This window comes from Alosa alosa, chromosome 12 (assembly GCF_017589495.1).
Source record: "Alosa alosa isolate M-15738 ecotype Scorff River chromosome 12, AALO_Geno_1.1, whole genome shotgun sequence".
NCBI lineage: Eukaryota > Metazoa > Chordata > Actinopteri > Clupeiformes > Clupeidae > Alosa > Alosa alosa.
In genome coordinates this window covers 30,568,682-30,582,303 of record NC_063200.1, presented here as the reverse complement: position 1 = coordinate 30,582,303, position 13,622 = coordinate 30,568,682, and the positions used below count along the sequence as shown (strand labels likewise).

The 13,622-nt window shown below is 39.2% G+C and overlaps 1 pseudogene; it reads left to right on the top strand.

The window, feature by feature from the left end:
- Nucleotides 1-6,108: 6,108 nt before the first annotated feature.
- LOC125304901 lies at nucleotides 6,109-12,811 on the top strand (annotated as a pseudogene).
- Nucleotides 12,812-13,622: the final 811 nt, after the last annotated feature.

Here is a 13,622-nt window from a genome sequence, read left to right as displayed (position 1 = left end):
TTTGATAACTAGTTCACCAATTTTGTATGTAATGACTCAAGCAATGAAATGAAGACTATTAGTTTTATTGGGAACGACTATTCAGCATCGTAGTTAATTTGTAGTTAATTTTGACTGATATGACAAAGCAACTGATACATGTTCAAAAGCATTTGCAATTTGTTCAGAGGAAGGAGAAATTGCTACTATGATGTGCACAAATGACTGAATGTTGTGGAGGTTGAACTAATAGTTATGAGAATTTTTTGATTCTGACCTGAGAAAAGCACCAAAGCGACTGAGAAAAACTATAAATTTCAAATCAAAACATGACCAAAATTGATCAAGTTTGTGTTATACCTTTACAGAAAGTGAAGAAAAAGGAATGTTAGGCTGTTATAAAAAAAATAACAGTGTTTGCATTTTTCTTTACAAACTCAAACATTTACTGTATAAACTGAAAAATGTCTCAAGATTTCGCTTTACTTTGAATCACTGCACTAATATCTAGTTGCATTACCATTATTTCTGAGAATTGCTTCACATCTGTGTTGCATGGAGTCGACCAACTACTGGCACTTGTGAACAGGTATTCCAGCCCAGGACGATTGAACTACATTCCACAATTCCTCTCCATTTATGGGTTTTGCCTGAGAAACAGCATTTTTGATGTCACCCCACAAGTTTTCTAGGATTGAGGTCTGGGGATCGGGCTGGCCACTCCATAAGGGACTGTACGATATTTACCGGGGAAATTAGGGGAAGGCCCAGGAGAATTTTTTTTGGCCTGGGGGGAGGGCCGAGGAAAATTATTTTTTCCTGATCCATTATATTTTTTTTCCCTGATCAATGATCCGTTTTCGATATTTTAAAAGGTTTGTAGGCCAAAACTAGCCTGACGGGCCATCCTATTGAAATGTATAGTCTGGAATCGAGCCATTCACCTCGCTTAATCCAAGGGGCGGGCAGAGAATTGTCTTTCAAACTGCCTAGGCATGCAATAGGCCAGCCCAGCGCTACGACCATCCGTATCCGGTCGGCAAAACGGCAAATACATCCTTCTTCGAATAGAATGACTTAAGTGCATTGTGTTGCTCAACTTTCAAAGAAAAGCACAAGTCCAACTCCTCCAAAGTTGACGCCAACGCCGATTCAAACAACTGCTCTTCGTTCGCCATAGCCACCTTCCTTGTTGTTTACCGTCACAGGACTGTCGCCATCCTGTTAAGCCCGCCTTAAGACTCTCTAACAAAATAGAGCGCTGTGATTGGATGACGTCCACGGCCAGCCAATAGAAATCCCTATGGTTTGATACTAGACGTACAGGCTGAGCAAATTAATTTGCCGCCACTAGGGTGCGTCTAGATTTCTAGGCTAGGCCAAAACATGATTCACGTCTCTTTGACAGAGTGGGCGAGTCCAAAAAGTCGCAACCCTACCTGAATCTCCCACAACCCCCTCGTAAGCTTGCAGGTTTTTAAACATAGCGTCTAGCAGTGTTGCGCGGTCTGCCCGAAATTGAGCGGTCGCCCGCGGATGACCGCGGTCACCCCGGTTATGAGTCATAAACAAAATATTTTAATGATATTCGGGTCATTTGCGGGCGGGTCAGTTAAAATTAATTAAATATATATTTTCTACAAATAGGCCTACTTAAAATATCACGAGAAGGCTAGCATCAATACAGTAGGCTAAAGTCAACAGTAAAAAAGCTGAAGACGCGAGTTTAAATAATAAAGACACCCCTTCAGGAAAAGCGATATAGGCTATAGGAAATATTGGGAAAAGTTTTTAAAGAAGATGACAGTAGTACAAGTTATGGTTTATGTAGGCCTACTTCTTGCGAAGCCATTTAAAAGTATGACAGCCAAAACAGGCAGCCTGCAGGAATAATGTTATGGCACAGACTACACAGCCATATCTACCGGTATGTATAGGTTCGCGCATGCATAAAAGTTACCTTAGTTCGTTGTGTTTGTGACTTTAAACAGTGGATGTGTTAACGTAAAGCTTTGTGCTTCATTCAGCATTCTAAACCAGTTCTTACGCTAACGTTTTGACCAGCAATGTATCTCTCTTGCCTACCTTGCCTCACCATTTCTGTTTTCGAAAGAAAGATATGTTATGACCACTTGTGACCAAACCCGCGCAACACTGGTGTGTACCTGTGTGTGTGTGTATGTGCCATTTTTTGCCATTTTTCGCCATTTTTCGACCAGTTTTATTTGATCCACGTAGGGGGGAGGCCTATGGGAGAATTTTTTGGAGCCGGGGAGAGGCCCCTGGAAAAAAAATTTGACCAGGGGGGAGGGCCAGGCAGAAAATTTTTAACCCTATCATTTTACCCCCCCCCCGATAAATATCGTACAGTCCCTAAGTCAATCTTGTTCGTCTAGAACCAAGACTTTGCTTGCTTACAGTGTGTTTTGGGTCATTGTCTTGTTGAAACACCCATTTCAAAGGCATTTCCTCTTCAGCATAAAACAGCATGACCCAGTGCTCGAATTACGTGGGAGCCAGAGGGAGCCGAGCTCCCACAGAGTGAGGACTGGTTCCCATGAAAGCAACAAAGTCAAAAATCTGAGGGGGTCTCTGATATCTGAAGGTGTCTGGCATTGTAATTTAATCTTAAACAACCGCTCATTATCTATCCCTGTTCGATCTCTTACCATTACAGACGTGAAATTAAAATATAGGCTAATACGGGACAGACCTACCCTACGCTCTTGAACGCAGCATGATGACACTTCACCACCACACCACTAGACTATAAGAGCAAACTGCATGCGATCGATTTGACAGCACTCGCTTACTTCAATGATTCTGTGAACTGATCTGTAGCTATCCTCTGTCATTCAGAGCTCCGGAAAGTTCCCAGATATTTTGAAACACCTGTTAGCAATCTCTGATGGCAGAATAGCCTATTCAATGGCTACCCGACAACATCTCAGTGCAAATTCCAAAATTGTTCGTCTATTTATTCCCACGGTTCAACACACGAGACGACTGAACGCCCAACTGTTGTTCCTATGTGCACATTAGCCTATAATACTAGAACATAGTTTGGCTGCAATGGCTTTATTATTTTCTGCCAGTTAGTGCATTTTCCCTGTGTATAAGTTATACTACATGCATTATTGTGTTTGACACTGAGGATAGCCTATCTGAGACGGTGGTCTGCTTCAAATGAGTTAGCCTACGTTGTGAAATTGGCACTTAGAGTAAAATTTAGTCTATCTTTGTATTGTGAAATTAAAATTAAATATGGAATATTACAATCAATAATATGTTGAAATGAATTAAAAGGAATCAATTTCTATGAAAAATCTCTGTCTATTGTGTGCGTGTGTCTAGCCTATCGTGCGCATATAGGCTACTGCGCAAAAGCGCCTAAAAGCCTCGGCTATTTAAAGTAATTGTATCGCCTTGTTAGGCTATGCGCGGGGTGTGCCAACTTTTTATGAGATAGAGAGACCCCCTTAAAGACAAAAAGATCATTCGGGCCCTGGCATGACCTCTTCAAATATGTTGATGTATTGAAACTGATCCATGATCTCTGGTGTGCGATAAATAGGTCCAACACCACAGTATGAGAAACATCGCCATAACATGAATTGTGCACCACCATGCTTTACTGTCTTCAGTGTACCGTGGCTTGAATTCAGTGCATGTGGGTCGTTGGACAAACTGTCTGCAAACTGTTCCAAAAGTGGAGCATTCAACAAAGCAAAAAGTGGTTACTTTGAAGTATTTACGATGAGACATCACATTAGTTTGTTTTTAGTTATTTCTACTACAATTGATTTTGTCCTTGAATGAATGAGAAAGGCTCAATAAATGCCTGTCTGTGCCAAATCATTTCAACAATAGTAAATGCAACAGTATTTGTTAAGTATCGAAAGTAAAAGTACTTCCACTGGAAGTGTAAAAGGAGGACTTCTACTTTTACTGGAGTAACATTTAACTATGTGTATCTCTACTTTCACTCAAGTATAGGATGTGTGTACTTCGTCCACCACTGAATTCAATACAGCCAATGTCATACACAAATGTAATTTTAAATGATTTACACAAATATTTGTTAACTCAAGAAGGGTACAAATGTGGACTCTGATTGAGCCCTATTCAGAGCCAATTAGTTCCATAGTTTTTATCAATTAAGAATAATCTCCAAATTCAAGTCTGTTCTATCATATAATGATCTGAAAGAAGTCATCCACACTTTCATAACCTCCCGTTTAGACTGTTGTAACTCTCTCTACTTTGGTCTCCCTCTGACACTGGTGGCACGGCTTCAGATGGTCCAAAATGCAGCAGCTAGGCTGCTCACCAACACAAAAAAGCATTACACCTGTCCTAGCCTCCTTGCACTGGCTTCCAGTCCAGTCAAGGATACAATTTAAAATACTGCTGTTAATTTTTAAGGATCTTCATGATCTGGCCCTCAGCTACATAGTTGATATCCTTCATCACCATGTAGCCCCCAGGTCCCTCAGATCATCCAGCAAAAAGGTGACAAAGGTGAAAGCCTTTTCTGTTGCTGCCCCTCAACTGTGGAACCAACTGCCACTTGACATCAGAAATGCCCCTTCAATTACACTATTCAAAATCAGGCTCAAAACGCACCTTTTTACATTGGCCTTCCCTGTGTTTTAATCGTCTTACCCTATTATGTCTGTAATTAAGTGTTGTCTATTGATGTTGTCTTAGCTTAAATCACTGATCTGTATGTGTATTCATTTACTTATCTATTTTATTTTGTTTTATGTGTATTATTCTTTAGCTAATGCACTATGTACAGCACTTTGGTCAGTGCAAGCTGTGGTTAAATGTGATCTGAAAATAAACTTTACTTACTTTTACTTACTATAAATTAAGAGATCCATAAACAAACAATCTTCATTATATTCACAGCTTAATATTACAAAGAAAATTTAGAAAATTAATTTACAGAGCATGCAAAGCAATGTGTATTGTATACAGAGTCTTATTTTTATTACAGTGCATGCAAAGCAATGTGTATTGTGATACAGTGTCTTCTTATTATTTGTATTACAAATGTATGCAAAGCAAAGCAATGTCTGTTATACAGAGTCTTCTTATTTTTCTAATTATTCTTCCAGGATCTTTCTGCGTTTAACGGAATTTGAACTGCTTAATGTATAAACTTGGTTAAAATTATGTTGCACAGGTCTTGTAAAGGACACTTGAGCTATCACTGAAAACTACTAATTTCTTATTTTTCTGTATCCTCATTCAAACTGTAAATGCACTGAATTACATCATGCAATTTAAATAACCTTTTAACCTTTTGCTTTGCCTGCACTTGTATTTCCTTCAGAAAATAAAAAAAGATTAATCACTTATTTACTTTCAAATCCAATACCATGGCAACTTAAAAACACATTTCTCATTGTACCAATTCAACAAACCGCAGACTCTCGAGTGTGTGAATTTCCCTCCGAAATATGCCACCGTTACATTCAAAATGACTGTTGGGTGATGGCCAGAAAATGCTGTTAAGTTGTTTCATATTTCACTTTGGGTAAGGCACGTTTTGTGCAAATTCCACTAATGGGAATTTTTTAACCCCTAAACACAATGGCTTATACAATGCTTATATTATATTTATACAAAAATGCAATAACTTATGTAGGCCTACATCAATCTTGCATAAGCAGACACAAACAGATTACAACTGGCATTGGCAGTGCTCTAGCATAGGAGCATGGGGTCCATTATTTGGTGATGAGGTTATGGCCTACATTTCAACCTGCTACAATATCTAGTCATTAATATAATTATAATTGGCATTGGAACCACTAGTTGTCGGTTGCCATTGATAGATTAATCAAATAAAACAAATACAAGTGGATGCAAATACAATAATTTATACAATAGTAACAAATACAGTTAACACAAAATGCCAATGCACAAATTGATGACAATCGCTAAAATTTTAGCCAACATAAAGACAATGAAAGAGTTTTAAAATTTGATGCATTCAATTTGTCCGACTTCCCTCCATCTCTGTTTCACAGTTCAACAGTCAGTTATGACGTGTAGTGTTCAATATCCTACGTCATGTAAACATCAGAATGGGTTAAACTGAATTAAGAGCAAGTAATTTCAACTGTCTTTGTTGTCATCTTAAATCTGAGTGTCATTCCCAGTTGTCAGGACCAAGCATCCATCGCAGGTGCCCCACCATGGACGATTCCCAGGTTTTGAAAAAACGGGGCTATACCCAAGGTATTAGTATAGGGGAAGGGTCTTATGCAAAGGTCAAATCAGCTTATTCTGACCGTCTTAAAATGAATGTCGCTGTTAAGATAATCAACAAGCAGAGGGCACCCAAAGACTTCTTGGACAATTTCCTACCCCGTGAACTTGATATCCTGGCATGCCTGAACCACAGGAACATCGTGAAAACCTATGAAATATTTGAAACCTCAAGTGGGAAGGTGTACATGGTGATGGAGCTCGGCGTGCAAGGCACCCTGCTGGAATTCATCGAATTCCGAGGTGCGTTACCACCAGAATTCTGCAAGAAACTTTTCCGTCAGATGGCGAGAGCGATTAAATTTATCCATGACCAGGACATAGTTCATCGAGACATCAAATGCGAAAATCTACTCCTGGACAAAGATTTTAATTTGAAGATAGCTGATTTTGGATTCAGTCGGAGGCTCACCGACAGTGATGGAGCGATGGAGCTCAGTAAAACGTTCTGTGGCTCTGAGGGCTACGCTGCACCTGAAGTGCTACAAGGCATTCCTTATGACCCTAAACTTTACGACGTCTGGAGCATGGGTATCGTTTTGTTCGTTATGGTATGCGGATCCATGCCATTCGATGACTCAAACGTCAAGAGAATGATCAAAGATCAAAAAAAAGCATCGGTTGACATTTCCCAAGTCAATAGTAATATCGCCCCTGTGCAAAGACCTTATTTACAGGATACTTCATCCTGATCCAAAGAAGCGTCTTAAAGTTGTTGAGTGTTTGGAGCATCCTTGGCTACATGTAGAATGCGACGCTGCGGAGGGCAGCATAAATAACCCGGATGGACAATCCACCGCGAAAGGCTCCCTCCAACGAGATGGCAACTGCGACAAGGTCACCGAGGCCAAACCAGATCTTGAGGCAGACTTATCTCTGCAGTGTGCAGCAAAGTGAACTTTCGGGTAAGCTGCAAAATTTGGTCGTTCTGACTATTGTCAGAAGTAGTAAATTATCCTCAGTAGGCTACTTTATGTTAGTCTGAGTCTAGAGTTATATTATTACTGGAAATGCTCAGAATAAAAATTGTTGGGCTTAAGTAGAAAAGAAAACGTATAAAAAAAAATCTATTATTTTAATAATGTGAAATTTCCCCAGTGTATTCTGTTAAAATCCCCCAAATGTTTCATTGCCAGGCTGGAAATGCTTCATCCATGCTACTGGAGTGACTGAGGATTATCTTGCAGGTAAAAAGTTCAGGCCATGTTTTATGTTTCTTTAAAAAAGTATAGGTAAATTATATTACTACTAGTTTGTTTGTAGTTTGTGTATTTGTTTGTCTCCAAGTTATGCTGAATGATGTTAGCCTGGCGGGCCATCCTATATCATTGAAATGTATAGTCTGGAATCGAACCATTCACATAGCTTAATCCAAGGGGCGGGCAGAGAATTGTCTTTCAAACTGCCTAGGCATGCAATAGGCCAGCGCTACGACCATATCCGTATCCGGTTAGTACAGCAAATACATCCTTCTTCGAAAGGAATGACTTAAGTGCATTGTGTTGCTCAACTTTCAAAGAAAAGCACAAGTCCAACTCCTCCAAAGCTGACGCCAACGCCGATTCAAACAACCGCTCTTCGCCATAGCCACCTTCCTTGTTGTTCACCGTCGCAGGACTGTCGTTATCCTGTTAAGCCGCCTTTAAGCGGCTCTAACAAAATAGAGCTGTGATTGGATGAAGTCCACGGCGTCAGCCAATAGAAATCCCTATGGTTTGATACTAGACGTACAGGCTGAGCAAATTAATTTGCTGCCGCTAGGGTGCGTCTAGATTTCTAGGCTAGAATGATGTGTCAGTCACCAGAAATGATTTAGGAATGTACATGTTTATGCAGTTGAAAGGGTCTAAGATGTGGTTTCTGTGACTGCTCTGTGTCGTTTTTTGTCGTTTTCTCCAAGTAGAAAACTCATCTTTCTAAATAACAATGCCGAGGTGGCTAACCAATCCAGTATGCAGAGCCAAAACAAATTCCACCCCACTTAAAAGAGAGCCGCCTAAAACACACTGAAACAATGACTGAATGACTGAACTGACTGAATAAATGACGGTATAAATAGCTCTTCTCTTTTTCATTTAAAGTGAGACACTTGGAAGATGCTACAAATGATCCTTTTCAGGAATGTGTAGCAAGGTAGCCACCAACAAAAATATCTGAGACCAACACAAATCCCCCCTCACTGAATGACTTATTAGCATGAGCGATGCTCCAATATAACAACTGATATGGCAATGTATTCCATTAGTTTTCGAAAAGAAAATTAACAAAAAGAAAACAAGTCTGCTTCTCTGACTGACGTTAATATAGCCTACCTTTACCTTCTACTTGTGAAGGTCCATGGATGGATTATGAACTTTTGGGCCCCTGGGCCCAGATGTATTAAGGGCCCCCTACTAATTGTCGCATATGTGGGAGGGGGGGTTTGGGGGTCCTCCCAATTTTTTTCATTTGTTTGATGTGATTTCCTGTATTCTGGTGCATTTTGGGGATGGCCAATACTAAATTCAATCAGATTCATAGCCTACATCCTGATTTGTTGATATTGAGGCAATGACTCCATGCAAAGGCTTGGGCTTCAGGTCCCCCTGACCTCTTGGGGGCCTGGGCCTGGGCCTGGCCGGTTGGCCCGTGCAGTAATCCATCCCTGTGAAGGTCGGGTCTTTTGGAAAAGTCTTGAGAAATGTTCAGGTTTGAAGCTTTATGTATCAGTTAAGTCTGGCATACCAAGTACGAAACTAATGTGTAGAACACGTTTTTTAACTGTGTTAGTTTGGTTACAGACCCGTTATGCTACAAATCCACGTTATGAAGACAAATCCATCTTTTGAATGTCCTGTGTTTCTCTTTCTATTTGCGCTTAGCTTCAGGCTATGTTTTCCTGATCGCAGTAGCATTAACCCTGGCTAAAGAAAGAAATATATCTGCTTATGTTTTTGGGGGGGCTAGATTCCTATCATCACCTGAGGGAACATTATTTTAATCTAATTATTGGTAGTTTAACTATTGGCCGTACTATCAAATAATTAAATGCATTTTGATTTATCAGAAATATATTTAAAAAATAAAAAATCAGTTGAGCAGCCGCAAGCGCACAAGAGGAGGCAAAAAGCCACATGCAGCTCGCGATTCATTCATCACTCGCGATTCATTCATGTCTTGGGTGTAAGATAGGAACAAGACTTGTGTTGCGCCGGGTGTAAGATAAAGTCCTTAATATCAAATTTTGCATATTATCATGATCTTAGCTGTCCATGTGCTCAAAAAGCAAAACTTTGTTTTTAGACACAGCACAGAGGGCTGTCCAAGTTGATTGGCTGTTCAAATAATTGCTCAAATGCTGACCACTCACTAGAAATCAAGTGCTATGCCTATAATCTCAATAGCAGGCCGACAGTTACCTGTATGTATGTAATGGCTGTAGTGAGGCTGTAATGTGGATTATTAAATGTTTTTGAGGAGATGTTAATGGAAACGTTTGTCTTTTAAAGGAACCATATGTAAGAAATGTATTTCAATTAATCATAAAATGGCCCTGATATGTCACTAGACATTAAGAAATCATGTTAATTTCAAATACTTATATCACTGACAACAGTAGTCCGGCCAGGATATTGTCATTTAAAATGTGAAGTTGCAGCCCTCAACTGATGTTGATGTTGTCATGTTGTGTTTTGGCCGGATGCGCCACCCTCCACCTATCTACTAATCACAAAGTCAGTAGTGTTTCGGCATCCAGATCCGGTTGCCAGCTCTGCCAGTCAGGGGGGAGGGGATACACCGCTCTACAGTAATTTGAAAGTGATTGCAGTACCAGTTTTGGCCACAATCTTACATACGGTTCCTTTAAGTCTTAATAACACTAATTTGTTAGTATTCAGATATGCTTTCATAATTAGCATAGGTAAGCTTATCATCAGGGGCGTCGCTAGGAGTGCAAAGCATTCGGGGCTTTAGCCCTGCAGATAGAGTCTTTATTTTTACTGGGGTCCAGGGATTTGTCGCCCCGAGACATTTTGAAAATTGGGCTGTTAAAGATGAAATTTCAACGTAGTTTGAGAAGGAAAAGTAGGCCAATCGTTGGGGTCCTCATCGTCACATTTTAATAACAAATAAAGCTAAATTTCCTTCACTAGACCTAGGCCTACTGAGTATAGGCCTATTTACATTACAGATGTGTGCATAGGCTATTAGAGCAGGTAGAACGTTCCCAGCAAACAATTTTCGGTTCGGGGAACGTTCCGCAAACGTTCGCGGAAGGATGCGGGAACGTTCGCTGCTCATTCGCTGCAAACATTCCCTCACGGTCGTTCAGGAAAGTTGTCTGACAGCGCCGGAATGTTCCTTCATCGTTAAATGTTCTCTGACAGTTGCACAAAACTATACCTTTAGGGAACGTTCCCTGATGGTTATATTAAGGATACATTTTTTATCCATTAAGGAACGTTCCTAGGACGTTCCCTCAAGGTAGTTTTGTGGTGGTTCCCTGACAGTTCCCTAATAGTTCCACAAAACTATACCTTTAGGGAACATTCCATGATGGTTATATTAAGGATACTTAATATATACAATATATACAATATATACAATATATATATAAAGGATATTTTTTATCCATTTTTCATCCAATAATATCCATTATTCCCATAACGTTTCCTAAAGGTTCGACAAGGGGGAAAGAATAGAACACTGATGTTGAATTTGCAACAAATTATTCAGATTCAATAAATGGAAATCCAGGTCAGCATTAGTAGTAACATGTTGCAGTTGTGGCTGCTGGACACGGTGTTCAATTGGAACCTCATAAAAAACCTCTGGGGCGATTTTCATCATTAGGCAATTATATATATATATAGGCCTATTTAGTCAGTCAAAAAGAACACATGTAACTGCTTTTACTCTCCATTGGCTGTCTGTGGTGGCCAGAATAAAATTGAAATTGAAATCTCTCACCTTAGGGAAATCTCTGCCTATAGGACACTTACTGGATCTGCTCCCTACTATCTCAATTCTATGATCCAGCTTTACGCCCAACCGCCCTCTGCGGTCTTCTGATGAGCGTCTGTTGTGTCAACCAGCCATAAACGCTAGGTCAAATTCAAGACCCTTTCCCTCAGTGGTTCCTCATTGGTGGAATGAGTTGCCCAGTGCTCTCCATTCCTGTGATAGTTTTGGGTATTTCAAGAGGGGTCTAAAGACATATCTGTTCAGCATACACTTAGTTAATTAAGCGGTTCTTTTGAGTTATGGTTTGTATATTATAGTATTTGTTTATTTTCATAGGCTATTGATCATTGATATTGCATTGACATTATAGATTATTATTGCTATTTGTATGTTCCTTAATGTAGTCTTACCAACATTTTAAAACTGTTCACTGATAATTTTAACTATTGTGTTGTTTATTTGTAAGGCGCTTTGGACTAAATAACCTGTTGCCATGGAGGTTGCCATCTGATTTTTTTTAGACCCCAAAGATGCTTATTTCTTATCCTTGGGGATTGAGGATCCTTACCATCCTTCTCATTGTGCATTATTAAATAAACGGGGGTTGTAATTCCAGCTATGTATTTTTTTTGCACAGTTCCTTTTGATTAAAATGTAGATTCAGGCATTTTCAGTTGAACAGCTCTTTTTTAATACCTATTCCCAGCCATTAAGGTCAACACACCTTTGCCTCATTTGAATTTATTGAAAGATTTCATAAAATAAAGGCACACCAACGAGGAATGTAACGATTTATTCATAGATAATTATTCTTCCGCCATGAAATATATTTCCTCTATCAAAATGGTTGCCAACCAACGTCGGAACGCAACAACTCTAACTTTTGTATTTTTGTATACATTTTTGTAGCGCAGTAATATGGAATGAAATGCGGTAACCTGAAGGGCTGTGCTAGGTTTTACAATGACATCGAACACGATTTAGCCAATCATAATTAAGGACCGGAACTATCCATTATAGAAATGGTAAATATTCAATACAATCTTTTTTCATTCTAAGGTGCCAATATAATTATAGCACCTGGGATTTTGTTAAAAATAATTATTTCCTGATAAAGCATTGTTTTTTCTCTGAATTAAGTTACTTGAATTAAATTGATGGATTTGTATCTTTCTTTTGCAGTCTGATAAGCAAATTGATCAAAAGGAGAATTTCTTACAGTATAACCCTTCCAACATTTTTTACCAAGGTTGCCAAAAAATGTGAAGGGCACTGTAATTACTGGTGCTATAGTTAACCATGGAACAATTCATGCTTCTCATCTTTTGCCAATTCGCAGACACGGCTGCAGTTAGGAAGATGATAACGATTCAGCAGATGTTGGGGATTTCCAGGGATGTCAGATGAAGCCAGAGTTTACTCAGACAGCTGACATTAAACAGGTTGCCTCATTTCAGGAGAAAGTTATTGTTTACAATCTATAACACTGCCTATGACTGCCTCTCTTAATTTATCTCAACAGTTAAAAGACTGTTCCCAGTTCAGAGTCTGAAGGCCTCCCCCATATTTGGGATGGAACTTGTGTCAGAACCATTTTTTTTTGCCCATGGTGTCATTGTCCATTTAGGAGCCCTGATAAAACAAAACAAAAAATAACCTACATTGTCACATCCCAAATATTGTCAGGAATTGTTTGTTTCCCATTTCAAAGCTTTCATTAACAATCTTTTTGTGGCATGCCACTTTCTTTCATTCTTCTTGTTATTATTATTCTTATTATTTTATTAGAATTATTATCATTATTTGTAGTAGTAGTAGTAGTCGTCGTCATCGTCGTTATTAATGTTAACATATTTAAAGTTTCATTAATATTATCATATAAAGTTTTGTCATTTCTGTTTTCCTTTTTATATGATTCTAACTGCTTTGGATACATATCTTAGTCTTAAGAATGAAGAAAACCCTAGGACTATGAGGCATTGATGATCTCAAAGTATGGCATTTTTTTTTTAGATAAATGCCAGGTCTGCCTAAGTATGGAAAAAAGAAAAGAGAGTACTGTTGTCCTTATTCTGTTTCTGTGCAATTTCTTTTTTTTTTCTCAACACTCGTGCCGTCCTTGACAAGATGCCGCCCCTGCCTGTTGTTGTTTGTTTGTGGGAAGCATTTTCAAATATACACAGGAAAGATGTTAAATTCCTTGTGCTATAGGTAGGGGATTTCACACAGTGGCCAATCTACAACCAAGCCTATTCAAACCTTGGGGAAAGGTTTAACAACACCAAAATCACTAACAAATGACACATTACCCTCAGATTTACTAAATGCAGCAAGGGCATTTCTGCACTCTCCAAGTGCCCTTGTAATAATTTGACTTTATTTGCTGGTATGTTGCTGGTATTTGTGATGTTTAGAAT